Source organism: Panthera onca, chromosome B3 (assembly GCF_046562875.1).
Source record: "Panthera onca isolate mPanOnc1 chromosome B3, mPanOnc1 haplotype 2, whole genome shotgun sequence".
Lineage (NCBI taxonomy): Eukaryota > Metazoa > Chordata > Mammalia > Carnivora > Felidae > Panthera > Panthera onca.
Window position 1 is genome coordinate 69,733,113 of NC_138344.1, and position 24,259 is coordinate 69,757,371.

Genomic DNA, 24,259 nt, shown 5'->3' on the forward strand with positions numbered 1-24,259 from the left:
CTAGTCTGTTATTTGCTCAAATCAGCAACCTGCTTCTCCTGGTAAATGTAGCTTTGTCTTGCCGTAACCATGTCATGTCATGTCATGTCATATGACTGAAGGCGACATGTAAATCCTACCTCTCTGACGACTTCTGTTTGCTTAAAGGATGCTTCTGAACCAAGTCTTGATGACACATCTCTTAGCCATAGGTGAAGGCTTCAGGTATGAGCCTCTGACCAAGATGGCCAAATCTGAGCTTTTCCTCAGGATGGTAGACCCAAGAACGGAGAGAAAACAAGCTCATCCCTTTTTCAGCTGTGATATGGAGAAACTGCTGGCCATCATATTTCCTGCTGTCAAAAATCAAGTCTGGGATACTGAAAAAACTTATGTGGAAAAAGACATAGGATTTACAGATAGAAGCTTGGCAGTAGCCAGTTTCTTGGTTCCAACAGTCTTTGGCATTCGGCTTCATTCTTGCCCTCCAATGAATTTGGTGACCAGCTGAGCTAATAAATGGGCGAATACATTAACCTTCTTGCTTAAGTTTGTGTGAGGTGTGGTTTTGTCCTGTATAATCGAAAGGGTATTGATAAATACGTTTCTGGTTCTAAGAAGAGTGTATTTTCCATGATTTCTGATGTGAATTCCTTCATGTTTTATTACTTAAGAAAGTACTATTTTTTCTAATACAATTTTTTTCTTCTAATAAAAAGAAAAGCTTCCTTTGAATTAGAGATGAAGTAGAAGTCACCCATAAAATCACTATGTGGAGATAATTAGTGGCAATATTTTGATATGCTAATTTGTAGTGTTTTCCTCTGCCTAAATACAAATAGATATTTATAAAAGGGACATTTAATGGTCTCTGCATTTTATCCTGCCTGCCTTTTTGATGAATATTACATTCAGAGAAGTTTTTCACATTATCAAATGTTGTAGTACAAAATAATTTTAAATACATACATACTGCATTATATGAGAATCATAATTATATTTGTTATTGCTCTGTTATTGACCAATAAGATTATCTTTAATTTTGTACTCTGCTTGAAAATCTTATATATGTTATGTGTATCTCAGATTACCTCCTTTAGAGACTGATATATTTAGAATCAATAGGGGATCATAATCATTTAAATTCTTTATTCACATTTTAATTTCTCCCAAAAGATTTTTACCTGCTAAAAAGTATATCCACTTAAAAATTTTTTTAACGTTTGTTTGTTTTGTGTGTGCGTGTGTGTGTTTAATATGAAATTTATTGTCAAATGGTTTCCATACAACACCCAGTGCTCATCCCAACAGGTGCCCTCCTAATTACCCATCACTCACAATGTCCTCCCTCCCACCCTCCATCAACCCTCAGTTTGTTCTTAGTTTTTACGAGTGTCTTAGGGTTTGGCTCCCTCCCTCCCTCACTTTTTTGTTTTTGTTTTCCTCCTTTCCCTCTCCCATTGTCTTCTGTTAAATTTCTCAGGATCCACATAAGAGTGAAAACATATGGTATCTGTAACACTCTACAGTTCCATCCGTGTTGCTACAAAAGGCCATATTTCATTTTTTCTCATTGCCAGGTGGTATTCCATTGTGTATGTAAACCACAATTTCTTTATCTATTCATCAGTTGATGGACATTTAGGCTTTTTCCGTAATTTGGGTATTGTTGAAAGTGCTGCTATAAACATGGGGTACAAGTGCCCCTATGCATCAGTACTCCTGTATCCCTTGGGTAAATTCCTAACAGTGCTAATGCTGGGTCATAGGGTAGGTCTATTTTTAATTTTTGGAGGAACCTCTACACTGTTTTCCAGAGCGGCTGCACCAGTTTGCATTCCCACCAACAGTGCAAGAGGGTTCCCATTTCTCCACATCCTCGCCAGCATCCATAGTCTCCTGATTTGTTCATTTTAGCCACTCTGACTGGTGCGAGTTGGTATCTGAGTATGGTTTTGATTTGTATTTCCCTGATGAGGAGTGACGTTGAGCATCTTTTCATGTGCCTGTTGGCCATCTGGATGTCTTCTTTAGAGAAGTGTCTATTCGTGTTTTCTGCTCATTTCTTCACTGGATTATTTGTTTTTCGAGTGTGGAGTTAGGTGAGCTCTTTATAGATTTTGGATACTAGCCCTTTGTCCGATATGTAATTTGCAAATATCTTTTCCCATTCCGTTGGTTGCCTTTTAGTTTTGTTGATTTTTTCCTTTGCTGTGCAGAAGCTTTTTATCTTCATGAGGTCCCAATAGTTCATTTTTGCTTTTGATTCCCTTGACTTTGGAGATGTGTCAAGTAAGAAATTGCTGCGGCTGAGGTCAGAGTGGTTTTTTCCTGCTTTCTCCTCTAGGGTTTTGATGGTTTCCTGTCTCACATTGAGGTCCTTTATCCATTTAGAGTTTATTTTTGTGAATGGTGTGAGAAAGTTTCCTCATTTCATTCTTTTGCATGTTGCTGTCCAGTTCTCCCAGCACCATTTGTTAAAGAGACTGTCTTGTTTCCATTGGGTATTGTTTCCTGCTTTGTCAAAGATTGGTTGGCCAGTTGTTTGTGGGTCCAATTCTGGAGTCTGTATTCTATTCCGTTGGTCTGTGTGTCTGTTTTTGTGCCAATACCATGCTGTCTTAATGATTACGGCTTTGTAGTAGAGGCTAAAGTCGGATTGTGATGGCTCCCACTTTGGTCTTGTTCAATATTACTTGGGCTATTTGGGGTCTTTTGTGGTTCCATGCAAATTTTAGGATTGCTTGTTCTAGCTTCGAGAAGAATGCTGGTGCAATTTTGATTGGGATTGCACTGAATGTGTAGATGGCTTTGGGTAGTATTGACATTTTAACAATATTCTTCCAATCCATGAGCACGGAATGTTTGTCCATTTCTTTATATCTTCTTCAATTTCCTTCATAAACTTTCTATAGTTTTCAGCATACAGATCTTTTACATCTTTGGTTAGATTTATTCCTAGGTATTTTATGCTTCTTGGTGCAATTGTGAATGGGATCAGTTTCTTTATTTGTCTTTCTGTTGCTTCATTGTTAGGGTATAAGAATGTAACTGATTTCTGTACATTGATTTTGTATCCTGCAACTTTGCTGTATTCATGTATCAGTTCTAGCAGACTTTTGGTGGAGTCTGTTGGGTGTTCCATGTATGATATCATGTCATCTGCAAAAAGTGAAAGCTTGGCTTCATCTTTGCCAATTTTGATGCCTTTGATTTCCTTTTGTTGTCTGATGGCTGATGCTAGAACTTCTAACACTATGTTAGACAAGAGGGGTGAGAGTGGACATCCCTGTCATGTTCCTGATATCAGGGGGAAAGCTCTTAGTTTTTCCGCATTGAGGTTGATATTAGCTGTGGGCTTTTCATAAATGCTTTTAAGATGTTTAGGTATGTTCTGTCTATCCCGACTTTCTTGAGGGTTTTTATTAAGAAAGGATGCTGAATTTTGTCAAATGCTTTTTCTGCATCGATTGACAGGATCATATGGTTCTTATCTTTTCTTTTATTAATGTGATGCATCACATTGATTGATTTGCAAATGTTGAACCAGCCCTGCATCCCAGGAATGAATCCCACTTGATCATGGTGAATAATTCTTTTTATATGCTGTTGAATTCGATTTGCTAGTATGTTCTAGAGAATTTTTGCATCCATATTCATCAGGGATATTGGCCTGTAGTTCTTTTTTTGCTGGGTCTCTGTCTGTTTTAGGAATCAAAGTAATGCTGGCTTCATAGAATGAGTCTGGAAGTTTCCTTCCCTTTCTATTTTTTGGAACAGCTTGAGAAGGATAGGTATTATCTCTGCTTCAAATGTCTGGTAGACTTCCCCAGGGAAGCCATCTGGTCCTGGACTCTTATTTGTTGGGAGATTTTTGATAACTGATTCAATTTATTTGCTGGTTATGGGTCTTTTTAAATTTTCTATTTCTTCCTGTTTGAGTTTGGAAGTGTGTGGGTGCTTGGGAATTTGTCCATTTCTTCCAGATTGTCCAGTTTGTTGGACAAACAACAAACTGTATAATTTTTCATAGTATTCCCTGATAATTGCTTGTATTTCTGACGGATTGGTTGTAAGAATTCCATCTTCATTCATGATTTTATCTATTTGAGTCCTCTCCCTTTTCTTTTTGAGAAGCCTGGCTAGAGGTTTATCAATTTTGTTTATTTTTTCAAAAAACCAACTCTTGGTTTCGTTGATCTGCTCTACTGTTGTTTTAGATTCTATATTATTTCTGCTCTGATATTTATTGTTTCTCTTCTTCTGCTGGTTTTGGGGTATCTTTGCTGCTCTGCTTCTATTTCTTTCAGGTGTGCTGTTATTGTGTATTTGGGATTTTTCTTGTTTCTTGAGATAGGCCTGGATTGCAATGTCTTTTCCTCTCAGGACTGCCTTTGCTGCATCCAAAGCGTTTGGATTGTTGTATTTTCATTTTTGTTTGTTTCCATATATTTTTAAATTTCTTCTCTAATTGCCTGGTTGACCCATTCTTTCTTTTGTAAGATGTTCTTTAACCTCCATGCTTTTGGAGGTTTTCCAGACTTTTTCCTGTGGTTGATTTCAAGCTTCATAGCATTGTGTTCTGAAAGTATGCATGGTATGATCTCAATTCTTGTATACTTATAAAGGGCTGTTTTGTGACCCAGTATGTGATCTCTTTTGGAGAATGTTCCATGTGCACTCGAGAAGAAAGTATATTCTGTTGCTTTGGGATGCAGAGTTCTAAATAAATCTGTCAAGTCCATCTGATCCAATGTATCATTCAGGGCCCTTGTTTCTTTATTGACCATGTGTCTAGATGATCTATCCATTGTTGTAAGTGGGGTGTTAAAGTCCCCTGCAATTAGCACATTCTTATCAACAAGGTTGCTTATGTTTGTGAGTAATTGATTTATATATTTGGGGGCTCCGGTATTCGGCGCATAGACATTTATAATTGTTAGCTCTTCCTGATGGATAGTCCCTGTAAATATCATATAATGCCCTTATTCATCTCTTGTTACAGCCTTTAATTTGAAGTTTAGTTTGTCTGCTATAAGTATGGCTACTCCAGCTTTCTTTTGACTTTCAGTAGCATGATAAATAGTTCTCCATCCCCTCACTTTCAATCTGAACGTGTCCTCAGGTCTAAAATGAGTCTCTTGTAGACAGCAAAGAGATGGGTCTTGTTTTTTTATGCATTCTGATACCCTTTGTCTTTTGGTTGGCGCATTTAGTCCATTTACGTTCCGTGTTATTATAGAAAGATATGGGTTTAGAGTCATTGTGATGTCTGTAGGTTTCATGTTTGTAGTGATGTCTCTGGTACTTTGTCTCACAGGATCCCCCCTTAGGATGGATCTCTTGTAGGGCTGGTTTATTGGTGACGAATTCCTTCAGTTTTTGTTTGTTTGGGAAGACCTTTATCTCTCCTTCTATTCTAAATGACAGACTTGCTGGATAAAGGATTCTCAGCTGTACATTTTTTCTCTTCATCACTTTGAAGATTTCCCACTGTTCCTTTCTGGCCTGCCAAGTTTCAGTAGAGCTATAGGTGACAAGTCTTATCGGTCTCCCTTTATATGTTAGAGTACGTTTATCCCTAGCTGCTGTCAGAATTTTCTCTTTATCCTTGTAATTTGCCAGTTTCACTACGATATGTCGTGCGTAAGATCGATTCAAGTTATGTCTGAAGGGAGTTCTCTGTGCCTCTTGGATTTCAATGCCTTTTTCCTTCCCCAGTTCAGGGAAGTTCTCAGCTATTATTTCTTCAAGTACACCTTCAGCACCTTTCCCTCTCTCTTCCTCCTCTGGAATACCAATTATGCGTACATTATGTCTCTTTAGTGCATCACTTAGTTCTCTAAATTTCCCCTCATACTCCTGGATTTTTTTATCTCTCTTTTTCTCAGCTTCCTCGTTTTTCATAATTTTATCTTCTAGTTCCCCTATTGTCTCCTCTGCCTCTTCAATCTGAGCCATGGTCATCTCCATTTAATTTTGCAGCTCATTTATAGCATTTTTTAGCTCCTCCTGGCTGTTCCTTAGTCCATTGATCTCTGTAGCAAGAGATTCTCTGCTGGTCTTTGTACTGTTTTCAAGCACAGTGATTAATTTTATGACTATTATTCTAAATTCAGTTTCTATTATATTGTTTAAATCCTTTATGATCAGTTCGTTAGCTGTCAGTATTCCTGGAGATTCTTTTGTGGGGAATTCTCCTGTTTTCTCGTTTTGGATAGTTGCTGGAGTGGTGCGGAACTGCAGGGCACTTCTCCTGTGGTGTCTTGAATGACTTGGGTTGGTGGGCGGGGCTGCAGTCAGACCTGATGTCTGCCCCCTGCCCACCGCTGGGGCCACAGTTAGACTGGTGTGTGCTGTCTCTTCCCCTCTCCTAGCGGCGGAATTCACTGTCGGGTGGCATGGCACATCTGGGCTACTTGCACACTGCCAGGCTTGTGGTGCTGGGGATCTGGCGTATTAGCTGGGGTGGATCGACAAGGTGCATGGGGGCGGGAGGGGCAGGCTCAGCTCGCTTATCATTTTTTGATCAGCTTTTGGAAGGGGCCCTGTGGCACTGGGAGGGAGTCATACCCTCCGCCGCCGGAGGGATGGATCCGCAGAAGCACAGGGTTGGGTGTTTGCGCGGTGCAAGCAGGTTCCCTGACAGGAACTAGTTCCCTTTGGGATTTTGGCTGGGGGATGAGCGAGGGACATTGTGCTGGCGAGCACCTTTGTTCCCCACCAAGCTGTGCTCTGTCAGCCTGGGCTCAACAACTCTCCTTCCCGTTGTCCTCCAGCCCTCCTGCTCTCTGAGCAGAGCTGTTAACTTATAACCTCCCAGATGTTAAGTCCTGCTTGCTGTCTGAACACACTGTGTCTGGCCCCTCCGCTTTTGCAAGGCAGACTCAGGGGCTCTGCTTGGCTGGCGGGCTGCCCCTCCGCCCTGGCTCCCTCCCGCCAGTCCGTGTAGGGCGCACCGCCTCTCTGCCCTTCCTACCCTCTTCCGTGGGCCTCTCATCTGGGCTTGGCTCTGGAGACTCCGTTCTGCTAATCCTCTGGCGGTTTTCTGGGTTATTTAGGCAGGTGTAGGTGGAATCTAAGTGATCAGCAGGACGCGGTGAGCCCAGCGTCCTCCTTTGCCGCCATCTCCTTCCATTTTGCTAGCTTATATGTAAATCATAATCACTAGTGGTAGTTTATTCGCCTTTATAGTTGACCTCTAAAAGAATTCTAACAGGCATGGTTTTTAGTCTCAAAAATTGCATTGCCTTTCTCCTGGTATATCTTTGGTGAACTCATAGATAATTATACATTTTATCATCCTTTCTGAAAGGAAGTTCTATCTTAATTGTCTCCAGATCCTTTATTCATTGAATGGGTTTGGGTCAGTCTCTGCGTTTGGTATCACTGGGGCTATCAAGATGCTTTCATATCCAATTGCTCTGCCCTTTAGAAATGGAGGTTACCATGGCAATCCCTAATTCTCTGCGTAGCTTATGAGGAGATACTTTGGTTGATTTGGTTGATATTTTAACCCTGGGAAGTAGTTATTGTTGGAAATCAGAGTGAGACCAACTGGAGGAGTTACAAATAACGTCCTGTAGGCTGACTTAGAGCCAAGCCCTGAAAACCAGTCACACAAAAGAAAGTTAAAATCCTCCTAGCCTTTTTATAAAATAGCCAAATAGGACAATATTTACATGGGAAAACATGGCAGGTTTAGTGTAGATTTGGTCTATGTGCCTCTTAATCGTAGCTGACTGTCCACTCTCTATGTAGTAGTGTTGTACGAGTTATGGATAGATGGTATATGAATAATAGAAACTGCCCTTGTCCAAGAGAGTTGAGTCTTGGGAGAAAGAAAGGTAGTCTATTTTCATTTTAAGTCAGTGAAAAGGAGACAAAGAATGAAATGAGAAAAAGACTTCCTTCATGTTGATTAACAACAGATGGACTGAAGCACGAAGTGACATTAGGATCTTTGCTCAATCTCTATGGTGCCAATTGATTAAATTAATATGCTTTTCAAATCAGAGATACAGCCAAGGGGAAGACCTCATTAATGAGAATTTGTGGAATAATGTGAAAATCCCTAGATTTGGATCCCTAGGCACCTATATTTTTATCTCTTAGTAGTCATTTAATTAAAATGACTGTTTACAACCTGGAAATATGAGTCTGATGTATTTAATATGACTCTTCTTCAGCTGTTATGTGCTAACATTTTTAGGGCCCTTATTTTCCATTCTGATCAAGGATTTGCAAATACCCTTCTTACTTGTATCCACACCAGATAAAATTTAAAGGAACATGTAAGTTAAAAAGCATTGCAATTAGTTGTCTTATAATGCAAATTTGACTAGTTTCCATTTGAGAATTATCTTCGTGTTTTCGACTAAGCCAGATGATTGGAGATGCTAGGGACAATGGAGTTGCTGTGTAAGTGAGAATATGTTCCATGCAAGGAGTTATAGTAGAAAGCCCTTACAAAGGTGCTTGTTTCTGTGATACTTCCCGTAAATAGGACTTTGGAGGAGTTTGAAAAGGTCACGGAGAGCGAAAATGCGTTTGGAAACTCAAGAAGGAATATTGGAAATGATATGGATGTAGATTCCGTGAAGATAATCTCGGTCACTTCCAGGAATACATGTGTTGTAGTCCCTGATGATTTTAAGGAGAACTTTGTTTTGACTCTACGTGAACTTACCCATCATAGTAAGGACAAGTTTCCCATCATTGTAAATCCACACTGCTAGGGAAATTTTAGAAAAATCACTTAGAGTATCTCTAAGACATGCCTAATTTTCCAATGATATAATCATGGCAAAACTGTCAAGATTAGGCATATGTGGGAGCCAGAATCTCACAGCCCATTTGAATACATCCAAACTGACTTCATATTGTTACTGCCTGCAATGGGATATGAATATGTTTTATTTTTCTATGTTTGTTTTCAGAACGGTCAACATCCTTGTTAGCAATCCGTGTCTCTGACACTGGCAAAAGTATCCTCAGTTTCCCACTTGGGGAGTCACGACGCTGTCATTAAAGACCTATGCAAGACCTTCTCATGTACATGAAAACTCCACTGTTCATACCATCTCCCATCTTCTGGCCTAGGAGAAATGACAAATGGAATTCTTTCTTTTCCTTTCCTTTTCTTTTTTTTTTTTTTTTTTTTTTGGCTTTTTAAAAAGTTTTTATTTTAATGCCAGTTACTTAACATACAGTAGTGTGTTAGTTTCAGGTGTATACTGTAGTGATTCAACAATTCTGTACATCACCTGGTGCTTGTAAGACAAATAGAATTAATTTAAAATTATTCAAACCTTTCAGAAATATTTCAGCTTCCTTAGCTCATAGTCTATTGATGGCTTCGTAACAGGCCAATCTGTGCATCTTAGAATATCATCTGTTCTTAGACTCCACTCTGTTGCAAGCAGATATGGCCCAATACTACAAGGAACTAATGTACTACATTACTCAGGGCTTTTTGTTTGTTTTGTTTTAAATTTACATCCAAGTTAGTGCAACAATGATATCAGGAGTAGATTCCCTAATGCCCCCTACCCATTTAGCCCATTCCCCCTCCCACAACCCTTCCAGTAACCCTGTTTGTTCTCCATATTGGAGAGTCTCTTATGTTTTGTCCCCCTCCCTGTTTTTATATTATTTTTGCTTCCCTTCACTTATGTTCATCTGTTCTGTGTCTTAAGTCCTCATATGAGTGAGGTCATATGATATTTGTCTTTCTCTGACTGACTAATTTTGCTTAGTATAATAGCCTCTAGTTCATCCATGTTGTTGAAATGGCAAGATTTCATTCTTTTTGATTGCCGAGTAATACTCCATTGTATATGTGTACCACATCTTCTTTATCCATTCATCCATCAACGCACATTTGGGCTCTTTCCATACTTGGTCTATTGTTGATAGTGCTGCTATAAACATTGGGGTGCACGTGTCCCTTCGAAATAGCACACCTGTATCCCTTGGATAAGTACCTAGTAGTGCAACTGCTGGGTCGTAGGGTAGTTCTATATTAATTTTAATTTTAATTTTTAAAAAATATTTAAAGTTTATTTTTCACAGAGAGAGAGAAAGTGAGAGAGAGCATGGATGGGGCAGGGGCAGTTGTATTTTTTTTTTTTTTTTTTTAATTTTTTTTTTTTTTCAACGTTTTTTATTTATTTTTGGGACAGAGAGAGACACAGCATGAGCGGGGGAGGGGCAGAGAGAGAGGGAGACACAGAATCGGAAACAGGCTCCAGGCTCCGAGCCATCAGCCCAGAGCCTGACGCGGGGCTCGAACTCACGGACTCACGGACCGCAAGATCGTGACCTGGCTGAAGTCGGACGCTTAACCGACTGCGCCACCCAGGCGCCCCGGGGCAGTTGTATTTTTAATTTCTGGAGGACCTCCATACTGTTTTCCAGAGTGGCTGCACCAGTTTTCATTCCCACCAGCAATACAAAAGAGATCCTCTTTCTCTGCATCCTTGCCAACATCTGTTGTTGTCTGAGTTTTTTTCAAAAAATTTTTAATGTTTATTTTTTGAGAGAGAGAGAGAGAGAGAGAGAGAGAGCCGGGGAGGGGCAGAGAGAGAGGGAGACACAGAACTGTAAGTGGGCTCCAGGCTCCACGCTGTCTGCACAGAGATCGACATGGGGCTCGAACTCACACACTGAGATCATGACCTGAATCTGAGTCAGATGCTTAACCGGCTGAGCCACCCAGGTGCCCTGCCTGAGTTGTTAATGTTAGCCATTCTGACAGGTGTGAGGTGGTAGCTCATGGTGGTTTTGATTTGTATTTCCCAGATGGTGAGTGACGTGGAGCATTTTTACATGTGTCGGTTGGCCATCTGGATGTCTTCTTTGGAGAAGTGTCTGTTCATGTCTTTTGCCCATTTCGTCACTAGGCTCTTTGTTTTTTGGGGGTTGAGTTTGATAAGTTCTTTCTAGATTTTGGATACTAACCTTTGACCTGATATGTCGTTTGCAAAATTCTTGACCCATTCTGTCTGTTGCCTTTTAGTTTTGCTGATGGTTTCCTTCATTGTGTAGAAGCTTTTTATTTTGATGAAGTCCTAATAGTTCATTTTTGCTTTTGTTTCCCTTGCCTCCAGAGACATGTTGAGTAACAGTTGCTGCAGCCACGATCAAAGAGGTTTTTGCCTGCATTCTCCTCAAGGAATTTTGATGGCTTCCTGTTGACATTGAGGTCTTTCATCCATTTTGGGTTTATTTTTGTGTATGGTGTAAGAAAGTGGTCCAGGTTCATTCTTCTGCATGTTGCTGTCTAGTTTTTCCAGCAGCACTTGCTGAAGAGACTGTCTTTGTTCCATTGATATTCTTTCCTGCTTTGTCAAAGATTAGTTTGTGACATTAGTCAATGGCCCTCCATTTGTGGGTTCATTTCTGGGTTTTCTATTCTGTTCCATTGATCTGAGTGTCTGTTCTTGTGCCAGTACCATACTATGTTGATGATTAGAGCTTTGTAGTATAGCTTGAAGTCCAGGATTGTGATGCCTCCTGCTTTGATTTTCTTTCTCAAGATTGCTTTGGCTATTCGGGGTCTTTCTGGTTCTGTGCAAATTTTAGGAGTATTTGTTCTAGCTCTGTGAAGAACACTGGTGTTATTTTGATAGGGATTCATTGACTATGTAGATTGCTTTGGGTAGTAACGCCATTTTAACGATATTTGTACTTCCTGTCCAGAAACATGGAATCTTTTTCCGTTTTTTTGTGTCTTCTTCAATTTCTTTCATAAGCTTTCTATCATTTTCAGTGTACAGATTTTTCACCTCTTTGGTTAGATGTATTCCTAGGTATTTTGTGGTTTTGGTGCAATTGTAGATGGGATCGATTCCTTGATTTGTCTTGTTGTTGCTTCATTGTTGGTGTATAGGAGTACAACCGATTTGTGTGCATTGATTTTCTATCCTGCCACTCTGCTGAATTCGTGAACAGTTCTAGCATTTTTTTGGTGGCTACATCACTCGGGTTTATCATCAGCAGGTACTAGCATCTTTTCCTCACCCTTCCAAGGAAATCTTGAATGACCTAACAACTGAAGAACTTCCTAGAGGAATCACTGATTCACTCTTTATGGTGCCATCCCTGAAGTGGAGATTTCTGTAAGTGATCATTAATTGGAAAACATGGCCAGAAAGGTATCATTAACCTCAGCTGAAGTTATAATGGACTCTGATAGCTTTTGAGGCTGAATATGCAAGTCTAAGCATCATTTTAGCCTATGTAGCAGTGGACCACACAATAGCTTTAGACTTTCTATTAGCTAGCCAAGTCAGTTATGTTTGTGCTTTTGCCAACACTTTTGTTGCACTTGATGTAAGCCAGAAAGAACACTTAATGTCTAAACAGAAGAAGATGGTTTATCTGGCTTGCCAAGGTAGGTAATTAGATCCAAAGGTACATTGTTTAGGCTCGAGTTTGGTAATTTACAATTCTGTCTCTGAAGCATTCTGCAGTGTTTCATAATTATTCTGCTCTGGAATTTCTGTGCTTTGCCACTGCAGGTAATTTCCAAAGTTTTGAGGGCTGCTGTATAGTCGTATCATACCACATGACCCAGCAATCGATCATTCAACAAGGAGCATATTGGTCGGCTCCTAATTGGACTCCAAACTATTGTTTCTGTGACATCAATGCCATCTAGAAATTCTGACAGTGATGTAGTCAGGAGTGAGGCTACTTTTTTTCTGACCCTCTGGATTGGCAAAACACAGTCCTCAATCAGTCATGCATGACTGAGAACTAGAACAACCATCTCAACCAATTGTGTAATTGTAACCAGAACATCTTGTGATTCAGATTGCACTTCCTTTATTTTTGCCCCAGACTCTTGCCTTGCCTGTATCAACTCTGGCTTTAAAACATCAGCCAATCTCAAGATTTGCCCAGGTTTTGATAGCCTGTTTTAATAAGTATGAATGAGATCGACCCTTATGCCTTGTTCCCACTTTCCCTAATTAAGTGCTACTGTGTTAGTAATATCATAGCAGATTTTTTATGGGACAAGGAGATTTCCACAGAAAAATCCTTGAACTTACTAATTAATGATTTAAAACATTTAGGAAATAACTAAGCTGAGAATATAATTAATATAAATTAATGCTTGTCATGTGAGTTTTAAAATTCATCTCTCTTTAGAAAATAGTAGAAGGATGAGTGGCTATTTCTTTGACTTTCTCATATCAGAAACCACAGTAGCAATAACCTCAAATCAAGATTCAAATGGGGGCGCCTGGGTGGCTCAGTTGGTTAAAGCTTGGACTCTTCATTTCAGCTCGGGTTATGATCTCCCATTTTGTGGGTTCTAGCCCCATGATGGGCTCCCCACCTCAGTACTGAACCTGCTTGGGATCCTCTCTGTCTCCGTCTGCCCCTCCCCTACCTGCAGGCACTCTGCCTGTCTGTCTAAAATAAATAAAAAAACATTTATTTCTTTTACTTATGGGGGGGGGGGGTGGCGCTGGGAGAGGCAGAGAGAGAGTCCGAAGCAGGCTCTGCACATGTGGGGCTCAAACCCATGAACTGTGAGATCATGACCAGAGCCAAATCAAGAATTGGTCGCTCAACTGACTGAGCCACCCAGGCCCCACTAAATAAAAAACTTTAAATGATAAAAAAAATTCAGTGGAAGCAGACAGTATCTCAAACTTGTACCTGTACTTTCATTATGTTATCTTTATTCGATCTCTAACTGTACAGAATCAACTGGTGTCTGTCTTTGAGACAAGAGTTCTTCTTTTATTGAAATCAGTTGCCCTCAGTGAATTTTTAGCTTTTTTCTAACACAACAAACCTGAATTCCTCAACTTAATGATTTTAATGAATAACTCAGTTTGTGATAACACAGTTCAACTATTCTTAAGAACTTTAAAATCTAGTGTATGCAGAATGCACAAATTAGCCTAGAATGACAAAAAGTGTTTTTAAAAAACCAACAAAACTTCTCAGACATTCATGTAAACCTTCTGTTTAGCTGCATTGTTTTCATAGGAGTATCTTTCAAACAAAAGTTAAGGTGTAGTCCTCATCTAAAAAGGGAAAAATAGAATCAAAACAGAGTATTTTTAAGCTACATTCTTACAACTTCCCATCAATATCCTTGGGTTTTAACCCACTTCCTTTGCCAGAAGAGGATTTTTGTTGCTTTTTCAAGCTAAAACGAGAAAGATTTTATCAGTTAGTTTATGTTTTAAGTCAGTCTTTTCTGGTTAGAGGCCTAAGATTTATTTGGTAACTTAGTTTTACTCTTTCTTCTCTTTCATGTCGTTATTACTTGTTATGTTCTCTTTTCTTTTTGTGTTTAATTTAATTTCAAGTTAGTTACCATACAGTGCAGTATTGGTTTCAGGAGTAGAACTCTGTGATTCATCACCCACATATAACACCCAGTGCTCATCCCACCAAGTGCCCCCCTTAATGCCCATCCCCCCCGCCCCATCCCTCCCGCAACCCTCAGCTTGTTCTATGTATTTAAGAATCTTATGGTTTGCCTTCCTCTCTGTTTTTATCTTAATTTTTCTTTCCCTTCCCCTATGTTTATCTGTTGTGTTTCTTAAACTCCACATGTGAGTGAAATCATATTACATTTGTCTTTTTCTGACTTACTTGACTTAGCATAATATATTCTAGTTCCGTGTAGGTTGTTGCAAATGGCAAGATTTTATTCTTTTTGGTCACTGATATTCCATTGTGATATATACATAAACACAGCATGTGTATATCATTGTGTGTGTATAATATCTATGCATATATCCATATCTGTCTGTATATACCATATCTCTACCACATCTTCATTATCCATTCATCAGACTTCTCTTTAGTATCTTGTTTTTAGCTTATTTCTGTGTTATCAGTATGAGCCTTACCTACTGGCAATATCTCTACTGGTTTTTAATTTTCTATAGTTACGAATGGGAAGAAGTAACCCCCAACTAAGATATTCATTACCTGTAAATTTGTGGGCAAGTGGGAAAGGAAAAGGGGAGAAAATTGTGATTGTAAACAATTATTCCTATAGCTGCACCAAGAGCTCCAAAGGCAGGGAATTCAGTTATTTCTTCTAGGAAGAGAAGGAACAAGGGAAAGGAAGGAGAATATAAACATACGTTGCCCATATTTTTATACTTTGTGCTGCGGTTTTTCTGATTAGGTTTCTTGTAGTCTCTGCGTATGCACTTTCTTTATGACTGTTTGGTCTTGAAAATTTGGCAATTTTATGTAAATGCATTGTTTTATGAATAATTATATACATGTCTGGAGCAAAATAATGCCACCTCAAGAAGTTGTGACTTGACAAATTATAGAGATAGCTCTTCTAGATCACCTCCTCCCCTTACTTCACACTCAACTTCTGTTTGTGCAGAAAGAGTGTTGGAGGTGAAGGCACTGAAAACACAGTGACAATGTTCTGTTTACCTCCATTATATCACGGTCAAACAGAGAAACTTGAATCATACTGGGTCAGCCTCAGGACTGAGTGTATTTCATGAAAAACACACTCAAAGCACATCACCTTGGGACAGCACTCCAAATGTTCTTGCAGACTAATTTCTCTGCAGGGAGCCAGGTAGATTGGGGCAGTGAATAACCAAAGGAGAATTTTTCCTCTCCTTTGAATCATTTGATTGCACTGCAGGGAAGACTGTTTTTTTGGTGTGTTTGTTTTTGTTTTGGTGTGCATGTTTTGTTTTCTTTTTTTGTCAGTTTTTAACCTCAAGTAGTTGTGGCTCTGGGAAACAGGTAAATACTGACTAATAGGGAAAAATTGAGAATGGCTTGGAAATGGGCCAAGAAATGACTGGGTGCCCTTTCCATGGAATACTGGGCATTGGCTAGGGGATCCTCTGGGATTATGTGGTACTATAGGAATGTGGGCCTTTGTCTTTGATTATGCTCTTAAATTTTTATTTTTTTTTAATAGTTACTTTTGAGGGAGGCAGAGTATGAGCAGGGGAGGAGCAGAGAGAGGGGGAGACACAAAATCTGAAGCAGGCTCCAGGCTCCCTCCAAGCTGTCAGCACAGGGCCTGATGCGGGGCTGGAACTCATGACCTGGGAGCTGCTGACCTGAGCCCAAGTCAGATGCTTATCTGACCTAGACACCCAGGCACCCCCATTTGAATTGATTTTAACACATGTTAGTTTGCTTGTTAATTAACGACTTTGTAGGAATGTCATGATTTTAGCGTTTTGAAAATTCTATTTTCACTTCTCTATTTTGGCCGACCGGCCCTGCAGACACCTGTGTGTGGTAGACTGGGACGCCTCATCTGCAGCGGAGCACAAACAGCGAGCCCAGCCGCTTGGGGCTCACCTCACCCGCCTACCCGGATGCTGCCAACCCGGTCAACAAAATTCAGAGATTGCTTTCCCACTATGGCATGGATCATAGACTTTTGGCTTGAACGCACTTAACTCCTTTTCTTCCCATTTCCTTTGAACTACTATCTTTCATGTTTCTAGTCTGTTGCCGGATTGGATTTAATAAAATGTTTCCATTCAACACTGTCTTCTGTCTCTTGATTTTGTTTTTTATTTCAGCACACCAACAAGATACAAATTGAGACTAGTTAGCCTCTAATTAGAGGCACAGGCAAGTGTTTGTTCAAAATGACTGTAGTAGTGCCTCCCTGAACAAGTTGGAGTTTTCATTGAGACATGACTCAGCAAATGCTTGTTAACCTAAGTGAAGGGGGTACAGCTTGTTCATTTCAACACTCCTGTGATTTTTATTTTGTCTTGTCCCTTAGGGTTCAGGGCGGTCATTGCTTGTGATTTTGTTTTGTTCCTTAGAAATTACTGTTCCTATTTTCTTTTCTCAGTTTCTAAAACTGCTTTTAGATACAGAGTCATCTAAAAGTTCCCGAGCGGAAAAATACAGCTTTTCGCAGCATCATATGACCCTGGATCCTTACCCAGTAATTTCATGAATTTCCTTTTCTGTATCCCATCGATGTTTCCAGCAAATTTACAGGGGGAAAAAAAACCAACAAAACAGACTGTTTCTATCCCGATTAGAAATTAGCTGCAGAGATGGGAGCTGTCACTGAAGCCCTGAAGAAAGGTTTCTAGCTCTCAGTTTTTGATGTACCTGTGATTCAGTGCTAAGCTGGTTTGCTGTAGTACCCTGTGTTGGAAGTTACTATCTGAGTGACAGCATATCCTGAAAGAAAAGGACTTTGGTGTTCAACTTCACTTTACTTACAGGGTTTAGGGCTACAAAGAGAATGGTGAATTTAGGGGCTGAGTTTTGTGAGTAGCAGGAAAAATCTAGGAACCTTACTGGTGACTGATGTACTTATCACATAATTATTTAAGTAGTTTTATAGCTTTAGTGAAACCAAATTCTAAGAACATGTTGAATTATCACTTAAATATGGCATTCTCCGTGACTAATCTGGTTTCCTGATGAAATGATTACATTGAGAGGTCTAGCTTCTTTTCTTTTTTTTTTTTTTTTTTCGTTCATGAAAATTGGAGAAAGGCTCTTATTTTTTTTTTAATATATGAAATTTATTGTCAAATTGGTTTCCATACAACACCCAGTGCTCATCCCAAAAGGTGCCCTCCTCAGTACCCATCACCCTCCCTCCCCTCCCTCCCACCCCCCATCAACCCTCAGTTCTGGTTTTTTTTTTTTTCATTTATTATTTTTTTTAATATATGAAATTTATTGTCAAATTGGTTTCCATACAACACCCAGTGCTCATCCCAAAAGGTGCCCTCCTCAATACCCATCACCCACCCTCCTCTCCCTCCCACCCCCCATCAACCTTCAGTTTGTTCTCAGTTTTTAAGAGTCTCTTATGCTTTGGCTCTCTCCCACTCTAACCTCTTTTTTTTTTTTTTTTCTTCCCCTCCCCCATGGGTTTCTGTTAAGTTTCTCAGGATCCACATAAGAGTGAAACCATATGGTATCTGTCTTTCTCTGTATGGCTTATTTCACGTAGGATCACCCTCTCCAGTTCCATCCACGTTGCTACAAAAGGCCATATTTCATTCTTCCTCATTGCCACGTAGTATTCCATTGTGTATATAAACCACAATTTCTTTATCCATTCATCAGTTGATGGACATTTAGGCTCTTTCCATAATTTGGCTATTGTTGAGAGTGCTGCTATAAACATTGGGGTACAAGTGCCCCTATGCATCAGTACTCCTGTATCCCTTGGATAAATTCCTAGCAGTGCTATTGCTGGGTCATAGGGTAGGTCTATTTTTAATTTTCTGAGCAACCTCCACACTGTTTTCCAGAGCGGCTGCACCAGTTTGCATTCCCACCAACAGTGCAAGAGGGTTCCCGTTTCTCCACATCCTCTCCAGCATCTATAGTCTCCTGATTAGTTCATTTTGGCCACTCTGACTGGCGTGAGGTGATTATCTGAGTGTGGTTTTGATTTGTATTTCCCTGATAAGGAGCGACGTTGAACATCTTTTCATGTGCCTGTTGGCCATCTGGATGTCTTCTTTAGAGAAGTGTCTATTCATGTTTTCTGCCCATTTCTTCACTGGGTTATTTGTTTTTCGGGTGTGGAGTTTGGTGAGCTCTTGATAGATTTTGGATACTAGCCCTTTGTCCGATATGTCATTTGCAAATATCTTTTCCCATTCCGTTGGTTGCCTTTTAGTTTTGTTGGTTGTTTCCTTTGCTGTGCAGAAGCTTTTTATCTTCATAAGGTCCCAGTAATTCACTTTTGCTTTTAATTCCCTTGACTTTGGGGATGTGCCGAGTAAGAGATTGCTACAGCTGAGGTCAGAGAGGTCTTTTCCTGCTTTCTTCTCTAAGGTTTTGATGGTTTCCTGTCTCACATTCAGGTCCTTTATCCATTTTGAGTTTATTTTTGTGAATGGTGTGAGAAAGTGGTCTAGTTTCAACCTTCTGCATGTTGCTGTCCAGTTCTCCCAGCACCATTTGTTAAAGAGACTGTCTTTTTTCCATTGGATGTTCTTTCCTGCTTTGTCAAAGATGAGTTGGCCAAACGTTTGTGGGTCTATTTCTGGGGTTTCTATTCGATTCCGTTGGTCTATGTGTCTGTTTTTGTGCCAATACCATGCTGTCTTGATGATGACAGCTTTGTAGTAGAGGCTAAAGTCTGGGATTGTGATGCCTCCTGCTTTGGTCTTCTTCAAAATTACTTTGGCTATTCGGGGCCTTTTGTGGTTCCATATGAATTTTAGGATTGCTTGTTCTAGTTTCGAGAAGAATGCTGGTGCAATTTTGATTGGGATTGCATTGAATGTGTAGAATGCTTTGGGTAGTATTGACAGTTTGACAATATTTATTCTTCCAATCCATGAGCAGGGAATGTCTTTCCATTTCTTTAAATCTTCTTCAATTACCTTCATAAGCTTTCTATAGTTTTCAGCATACAGATCTTTTACATCTTTGGTTAGATTTATTCCTAGGTATTTTATGCTTCTTGGTGCAATTGTGAATGGGATCAGTTTCTTTATTTGTCTTTCTGTTGCTTCATCGTTAGTGTATAAGAATGCAACTGATTTCTGTACATTGATTTTGTATCCTGCAACTTTGCCGAATTCATGTATCAGTTCTAGCAGACTTTTGGTGGAGTCTATCGGATTTTCCATGTATAATATCATGTCATCTGCAAAAAGCGAAAGCTTGACTTCATCTTTGCCAATTTTGATGCCTTTGATTTCCTTTTGTTGTCTGATTGCTGATGCTAGAACTTCCAGCACTATGTTAAACAATAGCGGTGAGAGTGGGCATCCCTATCATGTTCCTGATCTCAGGGAAAAAGCTCTCAGGTTTTCCCCGTTGAGGATAATGTTAGCTGTGGGCTTTTCATAAATGGCTTTTATGATGTTTAAGTATGTTCCTTCTATCCCGACTTTCTCAACGGTTTTTATTAGGAAATGGTGCTGGATTTTGTCAAAGGCCTTTTCTGCATCGATTGACAGGATCATATGGTTCTCTTTTTTTTTGTTAATGTGATGTATCACGTTGATCGATTTGCGAATGTTGAACCAGCCCTGCATCCCAGGAATGAATCCCACTTGATCATGGTGAATAATTCTTTTTATATGCCGTTGAATTCGATTTGCTAGTATCTTATTGAGAATTTTTGCATCCATATTCATCAGGGATATTGGCCTGTAGTTCTCTTTTTTTACTGGGTCTCTGACCGGTTTAGTAATCAAAGTAATACTGGCTTCATAGAATGAGTCTGGAAGTATTCCTTCCCTTTCTATTTCTTGGAATAGCTTGAGAAGGATAGGTATTATCTCTGATTTAAAGGTCTGGTAGAACTCCCTTGGGAAGCCATCTGGTCCTGGACTCTTATTTGTTGGGAGATTTTTGATAACCGATTCAATTTCTTCGCTTGTTATGGGTCTGTTCAAACTTTCTATTTCCTCCTGATTGAGTTTTGGAAGAGTGTGGGTGTTCAGGAATTTGTCCATATCTTCCAGGTTGTCCAATTTGTTGGTATATAATTTTTCATAGTATTCCCTGATAATTGTTTGTATCTCTGAGGGATTGGTTTTAATAATTTCATTTTCATTCATGATTTTATCTATTTGGGTCATCTCCCCTTTCTTTTTGAGAAGCCTGGCTAGAGGTTTGTCAATGTTGTTTATTTTTTCAAAAAACCAACTCTTGGTTTTGTTGATCTGCTCTACAGTTTTTTTAGATTCTATATTGTTTATTTCTGCTCTGATCTTTATTATTTCTCTTCTTCTGCTGGGTTTAGGCTGCCTTTGCTGTTCTTCTTCTGTTTCCTTTAGGTGTGCTGTTAGATTTTGTATTTGGGATTTTTCTTGTTTCTTGAGATAGGCCTGGATTGCAATGTATTTTCCTCTCAGGACTGCCTTGGCTGCGTCCCAAAGCATTTGGATTGTTGTATTTTCATTTTCGTTTGTTTCCATATATTTTTTAATTTCTTCTCTAATTGCCTGGTTGACCCACTCATTTGTTAGTAGGGTGTTCTTTAACCTCCATGCTTTTGGAGGTTTTCCAGACTTTTTCCTGTGGGTGATTTCAGGCTACATAGCATTGTGGTCTGAAAGTATGCATGGTATAATTTCAATTCTTGTAAACTTATGAAGGGCTGTTTTGTGACCCAGTATATGATCTATCTTGGAGAATGTTCCATGTGCAGTCGAGAAGAAAGTATATTCTGTTGCTTTGGGATGCAGAGTTCTAAATATATCTGTCAAGCTCATCTGATCCAATGTATCATTCAGGGCCCTTGTTGCTTTTTTGACCGTGAGTCTAGATGATCTATCCATTTCTGTAAGTGGGGTGTTAAAGTCCCCTGCAATTACCACATTCTTATCAATAAGGTTGCTTATGTTTATGAGTAATTGATTTATATATTTGGGGGCTCCTGTATTCGGCGCATAGACATTTATAATTGTTAGCTCTTCCTGATGGATAGACCCTGTAATTATTATATAATTCCCTTCTTCATCTCTTGTTACAGCCTTTAATTTAAAGTCTAGTTTGTCTGATATAAGTATGGCTACTCCAGCTTTCTTTTGGCTTCCAGTAGCATGATAAATAGTTCTCCATCCCCTCACTCTCAATCTAAAGGTGTCCTCAGATCTAAAATGAGTCTCTTGTAGACAGCAAATAGATGGGTCTTGTTTTTTTATCCATTCTGATACCCTATGTCTTTTGGTTGGTGCATTTAGTCCATTTACATTCAGTGTTATTATAGAAAGATACGGGTTTAGAGTCATTGTGATGTCTGTATGTTCTATGCTTGTAGTGATGTCTCTGGTACTTTGTCTCACAGGACCCCCCTTAGGATCTCTTGTAGGGCTGGTTTAGTGGTGACGAATTCCTTCAGTTTTTGTTTGTTTGGGAAGACCTTTATCTCTCCTTCTATTCTAAATGACAGGCTTGCTGGATAAAGGATTCTCGGCTGCATTTTTTTTCTGTTTAGCACACTGAAGATACCGTGCCAATCCTTTCTGGCCTGCCAAGTTTCAAAAGAGAGATCACTCACGAGTCTTATAGGTCTCCCTTTATATGTGAGGGCATGTTTATCCCTTGCTGCTTTCAGAATTTTCTCTTTATCCTTGTATTTTGCCAGTTTCACTATGATATGTCGTGCAGAAGATCGATTCAAGTTACGTCTGAAGGGAGTTCTCTGTGCCTCTTGGATTTCAATGCCTTTTTCCTTCCCCAGTTCAGGGAAGTTCTCAGCTATAATTTGTTCAAGTACCCCTTCAGCACCTTTCCCTCTCTCTTCTTCCTCTTGGATACCAATTATGCATATATTATTTCTTTTTAGTGTATCACTTAGTTCTCTAATTTTCCCCTCATACTCCTGGATTTTTTTGTCTCTCTTTCTCTCAGCTTCCTCTTTTTCCATAACTTTATCTTCTAGTTCACCTATTCTCTCCTCTGCCTCTTCAATCCGAGCCGTCGTCGTTTCCATTTTGTTATGCATTTTGTTTAAAGCGCTTTTCATCTCCTCGTGACTGTTCCTTAGTCCCTTGATCTCTGTAGCAAGAGATTCTCTGCTGTCCTCTATACTGTTTTCAAGCCCAGCGATTAATTTTATGACTATTATTCTAAATTCACTTTCTGTTATATTATTTAAATCCTTTTTGATCAGTTCATTAGCTGTTCTTATTTCCTGGAGATTCTCCTGAGGGGAATTCTTCTGTTGGGTCATTTTGGATAGTCCCTGGAGTGGTGAGGACCTGCAGGGCACTTCCCCTGTGCTGTGGTGTATAACTGGAGTTGGTGGGCGGGGCCGCAGTCAGACCTGATGTCTGCCCCCAGCCCACCGCTGGGGCCACAGTCAGACTGGTGTGTGCCTTCTCTTCCCCTCTCCTAGGGGCGGGATTTACTGTGGGGTGGTGTGGCCGGTCTGGGCTACTTGCACACTGCCAGGCTTGTGGTGCTGGGATCTGGCATATTAGCTGGGGTGGGTAGGCAAGGTGCACGGGGGCAGGAGGGGCAGGCTTAGTTCGCTTCTCCTTAGGTGATCCACTTCAGGAGGGGCCCTGTGGCAGTGGGAGGGAGTCAGATCCGCTGCCGGAGGTTTGGCTCTGCAGAAGCACAGAGTTGGGTGTTTGTGTGGAGTGAGCAAGTTCCCTGGCAGGAACTGGTTCCCTTTGGGATTTTGGCTGGGGGATGGGCGGGGGAGATGGCGCTGGCGAGCACCTTTGTTTCCCACCAAACTGAGCTCTGTCGTCTGGGGGCTCAGCAGCTCTCCCTCCCTTTGTCCTCCAGCCTTCCTGCTTTCTGAGCAGAGCTTTTAACTTATAACCTTCCAGAAGCTAAGTCGCGCTTGCTGTGGGAACACAGTCCGTCAGGCCCCTCCGCTTTTGCCAGCCAGACTCGGGGGCTCTGCTTGGCCGGCGAGCCGCCCCTCTGCCCCGGCTCCCTCCTGCCAGTCCGTGGAGCGCACACCGCCTCGCCGCCCTTCCTACCCTCTTCCGTGGGCCTCTCATCTGCGCTTGGCTCCGGAGACTCTGTTCTGCTAATCCTCTGGCGGTTTTTTGGGTTATTTAGGCACGTGTAGGTGGAATCTAAGTGATCAGCAGGACGGGCGGTGAGCCCAGTGTCCTCCTACGCCGCCATCTTCCCTCTCCAAGGCCGTCTAGCTTCTTTTCAATGACCATTAGTAAAGACAGCATCTTAAAATAAAAAAAAAAATAGAGTATGTTTTATAGCTTTATTTTAAGCTATTATTGATAGATATGTCACTTTGAAGTATACAGGGTGATGATCTGATGCCCATATGCAAATCAATAAATGTGGTATACCACACTAATAGAATGAGAGATAAAAATCATAGGATCATCTCAATAGGTACAGAAAAAGAAGTTAACAGTCTTCCACATCCTCTCCAGATTAACAGCTGTCACCAAATTGGGTATACAAGGAATGTACTGAAGCTAATAAAGGCCATTTATGATAAAACCATAGCAAACATCTTACTCCATGGTGCGAGTTTGAAACCTTTTCCTGTAAGATTAGGAACAAGAGGGAGGTACCCACTCTAGCTGCTGCTTTGCGACACAGTGCTAGAAGTCCTAGTCATGTTAAATAGATAAGAAAAAGAAGTAAAAGACATCCAAATCAGAAAGGAAATGTGTTGTCTATGTGTGCAAATGATAAGAGTTTTTTAAATACAGAAAATCCCAAAGACTCTACCAGAAACTTAGAACTAATAAATGCATTTGTTTAGTGATATTGTAGGATACAAAACCAATGTACAGAAATCACTTCATTTCTTACACTGAGAGCGAACAATCTGAAAAAGAAATAAAGGAAATAA

The 24,259-nt window shown here is 40.2% G+C and overlaps 1 long non-coding RNA gene across 2 annotated transcripts in view; it reads right to left on the reverse strand.

The window, feature by feature from the left end:
- Positions 1-24,158: 24,158 nt before the first annotated feature.
- Positions 24,159-24,259, reverse strand: part of LOC144616550 (uncharacterized) — a 135,363-nt gene continuing 135,262 nt past the window's right edge. For both annotated transcript variants that reach the window (XR_013555909.2, XR_013555910.2), the window contains one exon: positions 24,159-24,235. This is a non-coding gene — a long non-coding RNA (uncharacterized LOC144616550). The remainder of the gene's footprint in view (positions 24,236-24,259) is intronic.